General features: G+C 50.6%; 1 pseudogene; it reads right to left on the bottom strand.

Moving 5' to 3' along the window:
• Positions 1 to 210: 210 nt before the first annotated feature.
• LOC147960929 (uncharacterized) lies at positions 211 to 5635 on the bottom strand (annotated as a pseudogene).
• Between the last annotated feature and the right edge of the window lie 5489 nt (positions 5636 to 11124).

Genomic DNA, 11124 nt, shown 5'->3' with positions numbered 1-11124 from the left:
AAGACTAATTATCTGTTAACTTTTAATTAGCAGGTTTAATTAGAGTTAATTAGTTAACTAAATAGGGTTAGTTAAGTTAATTACTTCACTAATTAATTAATTAATTATTAAGTCATTTTATTAAGTCATTTTTTTTATTTCCTTTTTCTTTTCTTCTCTTTTTTTTAACGTTCTGGGGTCGGGCCCCACATGTCTGTGGCCCATCGGGGCCTAGAGGGCGCGGGCGAGCGGGTGCGGGCGCTCGCCCGAACGGGGCGCGGGCAAGGCCGTGGCCGGCGATGGCCACCGGAGCGGCGGCGCGGCACCGGCAAGGGGAAGCAGGGGCGAGGCCAGGTGCAGTGGTGGCCGGCGGAGAGGCGGGGCCGCAAGGGCCACCGCAGGTGCGGCGGGTGCTAGGGAGGCGCAGCGGTGCGCGGCCACGGCGGGGCTCGTGCGGTCGCGGTCGAGGGATAGGGGAGAGGGAGGGGGTTTGCTCACTTCGGAGAGTAAGGTCTGGGCAACGGTGCGCGGGGAGCGACTCGGGGAGGAGGACGAGGAGGTCCGGCGTGGGGAGGAGATCCGGCGAGGTCGACGAGGCGACAGCGATTTGGGGAAGACGGTGAGGGGCTCCGGCGACGCGGTCCTCGTGCGGCGGGGCGAGGTAGCTCCGGGCGAGGTCCCGCGTCAGCATGGTCTTGGACGGGCGGTGGGGCGCCGGTGGGGCGACAGGAGGGGGCCGGCTCTGCGAGGGGGGATGACGGCGACGTGGAGGCGGTGCTGGGGCGATGGGATCGGGGGTTGCCCCGATCCAGATCGGGGAAGGGCGAGAGGGAGGAGTGGGAGAGAATGGGGGCGACGTGGGGGTGGGGGTTAGGGTTTCAGGGGGATAAGGTGGAGTGGGAGGGTCCGGCCGGGCCAGTGGGCTGGTCTGGCGGCCCATCGGCCTGTCGGGCCGAGGCCCAGATGGGGGTTTCCTTCCGTCTTTTCTTTTTGTTTTACCTTTTGTCTTTTCTTTTAATTTATTCTTTTCTGTTTTAATTCATTTAAAAGCATCTAGGCTTTTTTATAAAAATGCGTTTACTTCACCATAATTACCGATGCAATAATAGACATAGCCCAAACATTTTATTTTTAATATTTGAAAAATTTATTGTCGACTTTAAATTTAAGTTAGAATTTGATGCGGTTTCGAATTATCCCGAGATTAGTAATAGTAATCACAGATGTCACGGCATCATTAGGAGAGTTTTACTGTAGCCAAATTATCCGGGCGTTACAAATCTCCTCCACTACAAGAAATCTCGTCCCGAGATTTAGGAGGTAGAAGGAAACAACGCGGGGTATTCATCATGCAGGCGATCCTCGCGTTCCCAAGTGGCTTCGTCTTCAGAGTGATTCGACCACTGGACTTTGAGGAATTTGATCGCCTTCTGACGTGTGCGGCGTTCAGCTTGGTCAAGAATGCGGACCGGATGTTCTTTATAAGAGAGGTCCTGTTGCAATTCGAGCACTTCATGATCCACCGCTCGGATTGGATCCTTGAAGCAACGGCGGAGTTGTGACACGTGGAACACATCGTGAACCTGAGAAAGGTTTGGCGGAAGCTCCAGTTGATATGCCACCTTTCCACGCCTTTCGAGAATAGTGAAGGGACCGATATAGCGAGGAGCTAGCTTGCCCTTGATCCCGAAGCGATGAGCACCCTTCATTGGTGTAACTCGAAGATAAGCCTTTTCGCCAGGTTGATAGACCATGTCTTGGTGATGACGGTCATACTGACTTTTCTGACGTGACTGAGCAGTCTTGAGATTCTCGCGAATAATGCGGACTTGTTCTTCGGCCTATTGGATAATATCCGGACCGAAGAGTGGACGTTCCCCCGTTTCTGACCAGTTTAGAGGGGTTCGACACTTTCGTCCATATAGCACTTCGAAGGGGGACATCTTCAGACTAGCTTGATAGCTATTATTATAAGAGAACTCGGCATATGGAAGAGATTCCTCCCATTTCTTGCCGAATGATATTACACAAGCTCGAAGCATGTCTTCGAGAACTTGGTTGACATGTTCAACCTGTCCTTGCGACTGAGGATGAAACGCAGTACTGAACGACAGATGAGTTCCCATAGCTTCTTGGAAACTCGCCCAAAACCTTGAAGTGAATAAGCTGCCACGGTCTGAACTGATAACCAGTGGGATACCGTGAAGTGAAACAATTCTAGCCATGTAGAGAGTAGCAAGCTGACTAGCAGTGATTGTCTCTTTGACCGCCAGAAAATGGGCAACTTTGGAAAGCCGGTCAATGACGACAAGAATAGCATCATTACCTTTCTGTGATTTGGGAAATCCAGTGACGAAGTCCATTTCAACATGGTCCCATTTCCATTCAGGAATGGAGATAGGTTGCAGAGTTCCAGCAGGCCTTTGATGCTCTGCTTTGATTCGGCGACAAACGTCACACTCAGCAACATAACGAGCAATGTCCTGCTTCATATTAGACCACCAGAATCTTTGACGAATATCCTGGTACATCTTTGTACTACCAGGATGGATGGACAGAGGCGTATCATGAGATTCTTGCATAACCCTTTTAGTCTTATCCAGGTTTTTCTTCGAACATGGTACCACTAGGCGGCCTTTGAAATACAAGGCGCCATCGTCGGCGATCGTGAAGAATGAGGGCTTTCCTTTTTTGAGGTCGCGCTTAATCTTGAGGACTTCATCGTCACATTTCTGTATCCATTTGATGGTGTCCACAAGATCTGGTTTCGCAACCAGGGTATTGAGAGAACCCTTGGAAACAACATGGAGGTTCCGTTTGGGAAAACCTTCGGAGGGGGAGCGAGTGATCCCGGAGGAACAATATGGAGGTTCAGCCTTCTAAATTCTTCGGCAAGCGAGGGCTGAACTTTGTGGACCTGGAGGTGGTTGCAGTAAGACTTGCAGCTCAAGGCATCAGCCATTACATTAGCCTTGCCGGGGGTATAGGATATACCCACGTCAAAGTCTGCAACAGTCTCCATCCATCTTTGCTGGCGTAGGTTCAAATCTGGCTGAGTAAACAGATACTTCAGACTTTGATGGTCGGTGAAGATCTCGCAACGATTACCGAGAAGGTAATGTCGCCACTGCTTTAGTGCATGAATGACAGCAGCAAGCTCGAGGTCGTGAACTGGGTAGTTTTCTTCGTGAGGGCGCAGTTGACGAGAGGCATAAGCAATCACTCTGCGCTCTTGCATTAGGACACAGCCTAATCCTTGACGGGAAGTGTCGCAGTAAATGACGAAGTCCTTCTTAGTATCAGGTGGAGCAAGTACGGGGGCAGAAGTCAACTTGTCTTTGAGCGCCTGGAAACTTTCCTGACACTTGTCTGTCCAGTCAAACTTGACACCCTTATGCAACAGATTAGTCAGAGGCCTGGCAATCTTGGAGAAGTTCTCGACGAATCGACGGCAATAGCTGGCGAGACCGAGAAAACTTCGGACTTGCTTGACGTTCTTCGGAGGAGTCCAATCGAGAATAGCCTGAACTCGTTCAGGGTTGACGGCAATACCATCCTTGGAGATGACATGCCCAAGATAGGTTACTTCGGGGAGCCAGAATTCACACTTGGAATACTTAGCATACAGTTGATGTTCTCGAAGCTTCTCCAGCACAAGACGCAGATGTCCAGCATGTTCTTCCTCATTCTTGGAAAATACAAGGATATCGCCCAGATAAACCACGACGAACTTGTCGAGGTAATCCATGAATATATAATTCATCAGACGAGAGAAGGTGGCGGGAGCATTCTTTAAGCCGAATGACATGACGGTGTACTCGTATGACCCATACCGAGTCACGAAGGCGGTTTTTGGGATGTCCTCTTCACGAACACGGATCTACTGGTAACCCAACCTCAAGTCGAGTTTGGAGAACACTGATGAGCCAGCCAGTTGATCATAAAGGTCATTGATCCGAGGGAGAGGATATTTATTCTGAATGGTAGCTTGGTTTATAGGACGGTAGTCTTGGACTAATCGGTTTGTCCCATCCTTTTTCTTAACAAAGAGAGAAGGTGCTCCCCAAGGAGAGCAACTTGGACGAATGAAACCTTTGACAAGAGATTTGTCGATTTCCTCCTTAAGCTCAATGAGTTCATGCGGCGGCATCTTGTAGGGTCGTTTAGCTATAGGGGTAGTGCCGGGTTTCAAGTCGATGATGAATTCGACAGCTCTAGCAGGAGGAATCCCTGGAAGTTCTTCTGGGAAGACGTCTTGGAATTCACGAACGATGGGAATGTTTTCAATGCCCTCGAGTGGTGCAGTGTTCAACGCATTCAAGGCATAAAGACGTGCCTCGGCATTCTGAACTAGATGAGCTTGGTAAGCAATTATTTCATCAGAAGGGTGTAGCAGATGGACGACCTTAGTGGCACAAACTATAGAAGCAGTATGCGCTTTCAACCAATCCATTCCCAGAATGAGGTCGATGCTACAGGACTTTAGTACGATGGGGGAGGCAAGGAATTCCAGTCCTTCAATTTCAACGGGGACGTTGTGACTAACCATAGAGGTTTGACAGTGGCCCGCAGGAGTGTGTACCACAATCGCAGTGTTCATCTCTTCGTATTTAATGCCATGCATGAATGCAAACTCAGCTGATATGAATGAATGTGATGCTCTTGTATCAAATAAAACAGATGCTGGTACTGAATTTATGAGGCGTGTACCCATCACGGTAGCAGGCTGGTCTAGAACTTCATTGAGATCAACATGGTTGGCATGAACACGACCATAAGACTTGGCACTGTTGTTGCGAGGCTGGTTGCTTCCACGGCCAGATGCTGGGAGGGCCAGTTGATTCTGGTTCTGATTGCAATCCCTAGCACGGTGACCTGGCTGACCACACTTGTAGCAGAGACCATTATTGGGAGTGGGAACAGGAGCTTGTGGTGGTGGAGCTGGAAGTCTTGGCTGCCTAGTTGGAGGAGCAGGCAGACGAGGTGCAGCATAGGTCTACCTTGGGGCAGGTGCATTTGGCTGGTACATACTGTTGGGAATCCATATATTACGCTTCTGTGAAGATGGGCCCGAAGATGAGCCCGTGTCACGGTTGCGCCTGTGAGAGCCCTGGTATTCCTGCAGACCAGTTTCGACATTGATGGCCTTGTTCACCAGGGTGGCGAAATCAGCAATGTCATGCACTAGAAGTGCGAGCTTGATGTCAGCTTGAAGGCCATCATGGAACTTCTCCTGTCTGCGTGCATCAGTTGCAATGTCTTCTTCAGCATAGCGGGACAAGTCAAGAAACTCCCGCTGGTAAGCTTCCACAGTTTTGTTGCCTTGGGTGAGGTTGCGGAACTCACGCTTCTTACGGTCCATGACTCCCTGAGGAATGAAGCAAGCACAAAAGGCAGCTTAGAAATCTGGCCAGGTGATGATTGTTCCAGCTGGCAGAGTACGCCTGTGGCTGTCCCACCATTGAGCTGCGGGTCCTTTCAGGAAGAAGGAAGCAAAGGTGACATAGCTGGCAAGGGCTACATCAGCAGACTCCATCTCATAGGTGATGTCACGGAGCCAGTCATCAGCATCCAGAGGCTGAGTTGAGCTGTGATACACGGTTGGGTTGAGGCGCATGAAATCCTGCAGAGTCACTTGGGTTGGCTGCTGGTTCATATTGGGGCGAGGAAACTGAGCCATAATATTCTCCATGAACTGACGATTCAGCTCAAACTGTTGCATCATCCCAGCCATGTACTCAGGCGGTGGTGGGGCGTTGCCACCACGACCATGACCACCTGGTCTAACCATCCTGCTAATATTTAACAGGGGTACTTCAGCATTGAGGAATTTGCAAAAAAAACAAAAATCATTCATGATGAAACATGCACAACGAAAGCAGCACGATAGGTACTACATAGTAGTCGGCATATCTTACAAAGGAGATCATGCATAGAGTTCGTTACCCAGAGTTCGGTACATAGGCTAAGACATCATAGGCGGCACACAGGCTCGCGGCGAATGCATCTAACACTAATAAGCAAGTCTACGTCAGTCCCATGCGGTACTGCGGAGGTAGGTGTAGCCCGACAGCTGGTAGTGACGCGAAGGGCAGACCTCCACGCGAGTAGCCTGGGGTCCGCGGATACTCTGGTGCGGAACCCGATGCACAGGCGGCAGGAGAGGACCCAATGCAGGAGAGTAGCCTCCCACATCTGGCCAGCCGACGCCCTGGGGTATCACGGTCCGGGCAGGGTAGACCGCAGAACGCGACAGATCCCCAGAGCGGACAGAGGGGTGCAACAGCGTCAGAGCACGATACAGGTGCTGACGGGTGGTGTACAACTCGTGGCGAAGAGCTCAGTTAGCTCTATCCAGCCCATCAGCATGCAGAACCAGGTTCTGATGGTAGAAGGGCTCTCCGGTGACAGTGGAGTAGGCAGCAGTGTAGTATCCCTCTGCACCAACATCGGATGCGATAGCAATGTGCCTGAAGGGGGAGGTATCCAACTCCTGATTCTCTCCACGAAGACGTGTCAGAGCAGCATAAGCAGCATCGTGGACCGCCATATCGATAGTCACTCCAACACCATGAGCAGTGTGTAGCACAGTAGTGGAGTCATACTCCCGAGAGTAGAGGTGGACGATGGCACGGTACTGCTCTTGGTTGAAGTCCTGATACTCCTCATAGACGATGTACTCAGGGTGCCAGTGATAACCCAGATAGGTCATCATCTCAACCAACACAGCAGGTGATCCTGAGGCACCAATGGCCGTCGTGTGGCGCACGACCTGCCTCGTGGGTTCCATCTGAAAACAAGGATGTTTTCACAAGAGTCAAATGACAATGTGGATAGTGTTCAAATACTACTCTCAAGAATAACTAGGGCTTATCCAACTTTGGGGTGAACATGGTCACGGGATCCTAGTGTTAGAGTTGGTAAAATCGTTTAATCCGAGTAGGAGAGAGTTCAGAGTCCCAGAGTAAGGATCGAGGAGTAAAAGATCCTAATACCACACAGATGGCGACGTGGGCCCGTAAGGCACACAACCATGTTAGTAAAAGTTTTGTAATGTCTAGACTCAACTTCGGCCAAGGAGTGTGGAAGGGGGATTCCTACAGGCAGTCGGCTCTGATACCAACTTGTGACGCCCTCGATTCAATCGTACACTAATCATACACGCAAACGTGTACGATCAAGATCAGGGACTCACGGGAAGATACCACAACACAACTCTACAAATAAAATAAGTCATACAAGCATCATATTACAAGCCAGGGGCCTCGAGGGCTCGAATACAAGAGCTCGATCATAGACGAGTCAGCGGAAGCAACAATATCTGAGTACAGACATGAGTTAAACAAGTTTGCCTTAAGAAGGCTAGCACAAACTGGGATACAAATCGAAAGAGGCGCAGGCCTCCTGCCTGGGATCCTCCTAAACTACTCCTGGTCGTCGTCAGCGGGCAGCACGTAGTAGTAGGCACCTCCGGTGTAGTAGGAGTCGTCGTCGACGGTGGCGTCTGGCTCCTGGGCTCCAACATCTCGTTGCGACAACCAGGTAGAAGGGATAGAGGGAAAAGAAGGAGAAAGCAACGTGAGTACTCATCCAAAGTACTCGCAAGCAAGGAGCTACACTACATATGTATGCATTGGTATCAACTGGAATAGGGCTATTATATGAGGACTGGACTGCAGAAAGCCGGAATAAGAGGGGGATAGCTAGTCCTTTCGAAGACTACGCTTCTGGCAGCCTCCGTCTTGCAACATGTAGAAGAGAGTAGACTGAAGACCTCCAAGTAGCATCGCATAGCATAACCCTAACCGATGATCCTCCCCTCGTCGCCCTGTGAGAGAGCGACCACCGGTTGTATCTGGCACTTGGAAGGGTGTGTTTTATTAAGTATCCGGTTCTAGTTGTCATAAGGTCAAGGTACAACTCCAAATCGTCCTGTTACCGAAGATCACGGCTATTCGAATAGATTAACTTCCCTACAGGGGTGCACCACATACCCCAACACGCTTGATCCCATTTGGCCGGACACACTTTTCGGGGTCATGCCCGGCCGCGAAAGATCAACACGTCGCAGCCCCACCTAGGCACAACAGAGAGGTCAGCACGCCGGTCTAAACCTAAGCGCACAGGGGTCTGGGCCCATCGCCCTTAGCACACCTGCACGTTGCGAACGCGGCCGGAAGCAGAACTAGCCCCCTTAATACAAGAGCAGGCTTACGTTCCAATCCGGCGCGCGCCGCTCAGTCGCTGACGTCACGAAGGCTTCGGCTGATACCACGACGCCGGGATACCCATAACTACTCCCGCGTAGATGGTTAGTACGTATAGACCAAATGGCCAGACTCAGATCAAATACCCAGATCTCGTTAAGCGTGTTAAGTATCCGCGAACACCGACCAGGGCCAGGCCCACCTCTCTCCTAGGTGGTCTGAACCTGCCCTGTCGCTCCGCCTCAAAGATCCACTCGTGGGTGCTCCTACGAGCCGACCCATCTTTAATCACCACATGTATCATGTATAAAGTATATAGAATATACCCGTGGTCACCTCCCGAGTGATCACGGCCCGATAGTATAGCATGGCAGACGGACAGGAATGTAGGGCCACTGATGATAAACTAGCATCCTATACTAAGCATTAGGATTGCAGGTAAAGGTAACAACAGTAGTAGCAAGGACATGCTATGCATCAGGATAGGATTAACGGGAAGCAGTAACATGCTACACTACTCTAATGCAAGCAGTATAGAGAAGAGTAGGCGATATCTGGTGATCAAAGGGGGGCTTGCCTGGTTGCTCTGGCAAGAGAGAGGGGTCGTCAACTCCGTAGTCGTACTGGGTAGCAGCGGCGTCGGTCTCGGTGTCTAGCGGAAGAAGAGGGGGGAAAACAATAAATATTTAAGCAAGCATATGCATAGTGATGCATGACATGACAAGTAACGGCGTTAGAGGTGCCCTAACGCGGTAGTAGGTGATACCGGTGGAGGGGGATAACATCCGGGAAAGTATCCCCGGTGTTTCGCGTTTTCGGGCAGAGGAGCCGGAGGGGGAAAGTTACGTGTTGGATAGGTTAGGGGGGTGTGGCGGACGAACGGGCTGCGTATCCGGGTTCGTCTCGTCGTTCTGAGCAACTTTGATGTACAAAGTTTTTACATCCGATCTACGTTTTATTTTATATTAATTTCCAAAGTTTTTAATTCATTTTTAGAATTAACAGAATTAATTTAATTTAAAATTGCCATTATGAAGTCAGCATGAGGTCAGCGTGATATCATCAGTCAACCAGTTAGTTGACTTAGTCAAACTGACAGACAGGTCCCACATGTCATTGGCTGAAGACTAATTATCTGTTAACTTTTAATTAGCAGGTTTAATTAGAGTTAATTAGTTAACTAAATAGGGTTAGTTAAGTTAATTACTTCACTAATTAATTAATTAATTATTAATTAATTTTATTAAGTCATTTTTTATTTCCTTTTTCTTTTCTTCTCTTTTTTTAACGTTCTGGGGCCGGGCCCCACGTGTCTGTGGCCCATCGGGGCCTAGAGGGCGCGGGCGAGCGGGTGCGGGCGCTCGCCCGAACGGGGCGCGGGCAAGGCCGTGGCCGGCGATGGCCACCGGAGCGGCGGCGCGGCATCGGCAAGGGGAAGCAGGGGCGAGGCCAGGTGCAGTGGTGGCCGGCGGAGAGGCGGGGCCGCAAGGGCCACCGCAGGTGCGGCGAGCGCTAGGGAGGCGCAGCGGCAGCAGCGGTGCGCGGCCACGGCGGGGCTCGCGCGGTCGCGGTCGAGGGATAGGGGAGAGGGAGGGGGTTTGCTCACTTCGGAGAGTAAGGTCTGGGCAACGGGGCGCGGGGAGCGACTCGGGGAGGAGGACGAGGAGGTCCGGCGTGGGGAGGAGATCCAGCGAGGTCGACGAGGCGACGGCGATTTGGGGAAGATGGTGAGGGGCTCCGGCGACGCGGTCCTCGTGCGGCGGGGCGAGGTAGCTCCGGGCGAGGTCCCGCGTCAGCGTGGTCGTGGACGGGCGGCGGGGCACCGGTGGGGCGACAGGAGGGGGCCGGCTCTGCGAGGGGGGATGACGGCGACGTGGAGGCGGCGCTGGGGCGATGGGATCGGGGGGTTGCCCCGATCCAGATCGGGGAAGGGCGAGAGGGAGGAGTGGGAGAGAATGGGGGCGACGTGGGGGTGGGGGTTAGGGTTTCAGGGGGATAAGGTGGAGTGGGAGGGTCCGGCCGGGCCAGTGGGCTGGTCTGGCGGCCCATTGGCCTGTCGGGCCGAGGCCCAGATGGGGGTTTCCTTCCGTCTTTTCTTTTTGTTTTACCTTTTGTCTTTTCTTTTTATTTATTCTTTTCTGTTTTAATTCATTTAAAAGCATCTAGGCTTTTTTATAAAAATGCGTTTACTTCACCATAATTACCGATGCAATAATAGACATAGCCCAAACATTTATTTTTAATATTTGAAAACTTTTATTGTCGACTTTAAATTTAAGTTAGAATTTGATGCGGTTTCGAATTATCCCGAGATTAGTAATAGTAATCACAGATGTCACGGCATCATTAGGAGAGTTTTACTGTAGCCAAATTATCCGGGCGTTACATGCTAGTTGAGTAGTTGTGAATTTAAAGAATACTTGTGTTAAGGTTTGTGATTCCCGTAGCATGCACGTATGGTGAACCGTTATGTGATGAAGTCGGAGCATGATTTATTTATTGATTGTCTTCCTTATGAGTGGCAGTCGGGGACGAGCGATGGTCTTTTCCTACCAATCTATCCCCCTAGGAGCATGCGCGTAATACTTCGCTTTGATAACTTCTAGATTTTTGCAATAAGTATATGAGTTCTTTATGACTAATGTTGAGTCAATGGATTATACGCACTCTCACCCTTCCACCTTTGCTAGCCTCTCTAATACCGCGTACCTTTCGTCGGTATCATACACCTACCACATACCTTCCTCAAAACAGCCACCATACCTACCTATTATGGCATTTCCATAGTCATTCCGAGATATATTGCCATGCAACTTTCCACCGTTCCATTTATCATGACACACTCCATCATTGTCATATTGCATATCCCGGTACACCGCCGGATGCATTCACATAGAGTCATATTTTGTTCTAAGTATCGAGTTGTAATTGTTGAGTT

The sequence above is a fragment of the Triticum urartu genome, chromosome 7A (genome assembly GCF_056163025.1).
Source record: "Triticum urartu cultivar PI428250 chromosome 7A, HENAU_Tu73, whole genome shotgun sequence".
In the NCBI taxonomy this organism is placed as follows: domain Eukaryota; kingdom Viridiplantae; phylum Streptophyta; class Magnoliopsida; order Poales; family Poaceae; genus Triticum; species Triticum urartu.
The sequence above is the reverse complement of the archived record's forward strand: the minus strand, read 5'-3'. Positions and strand labels throughout refer to the sequence as shown.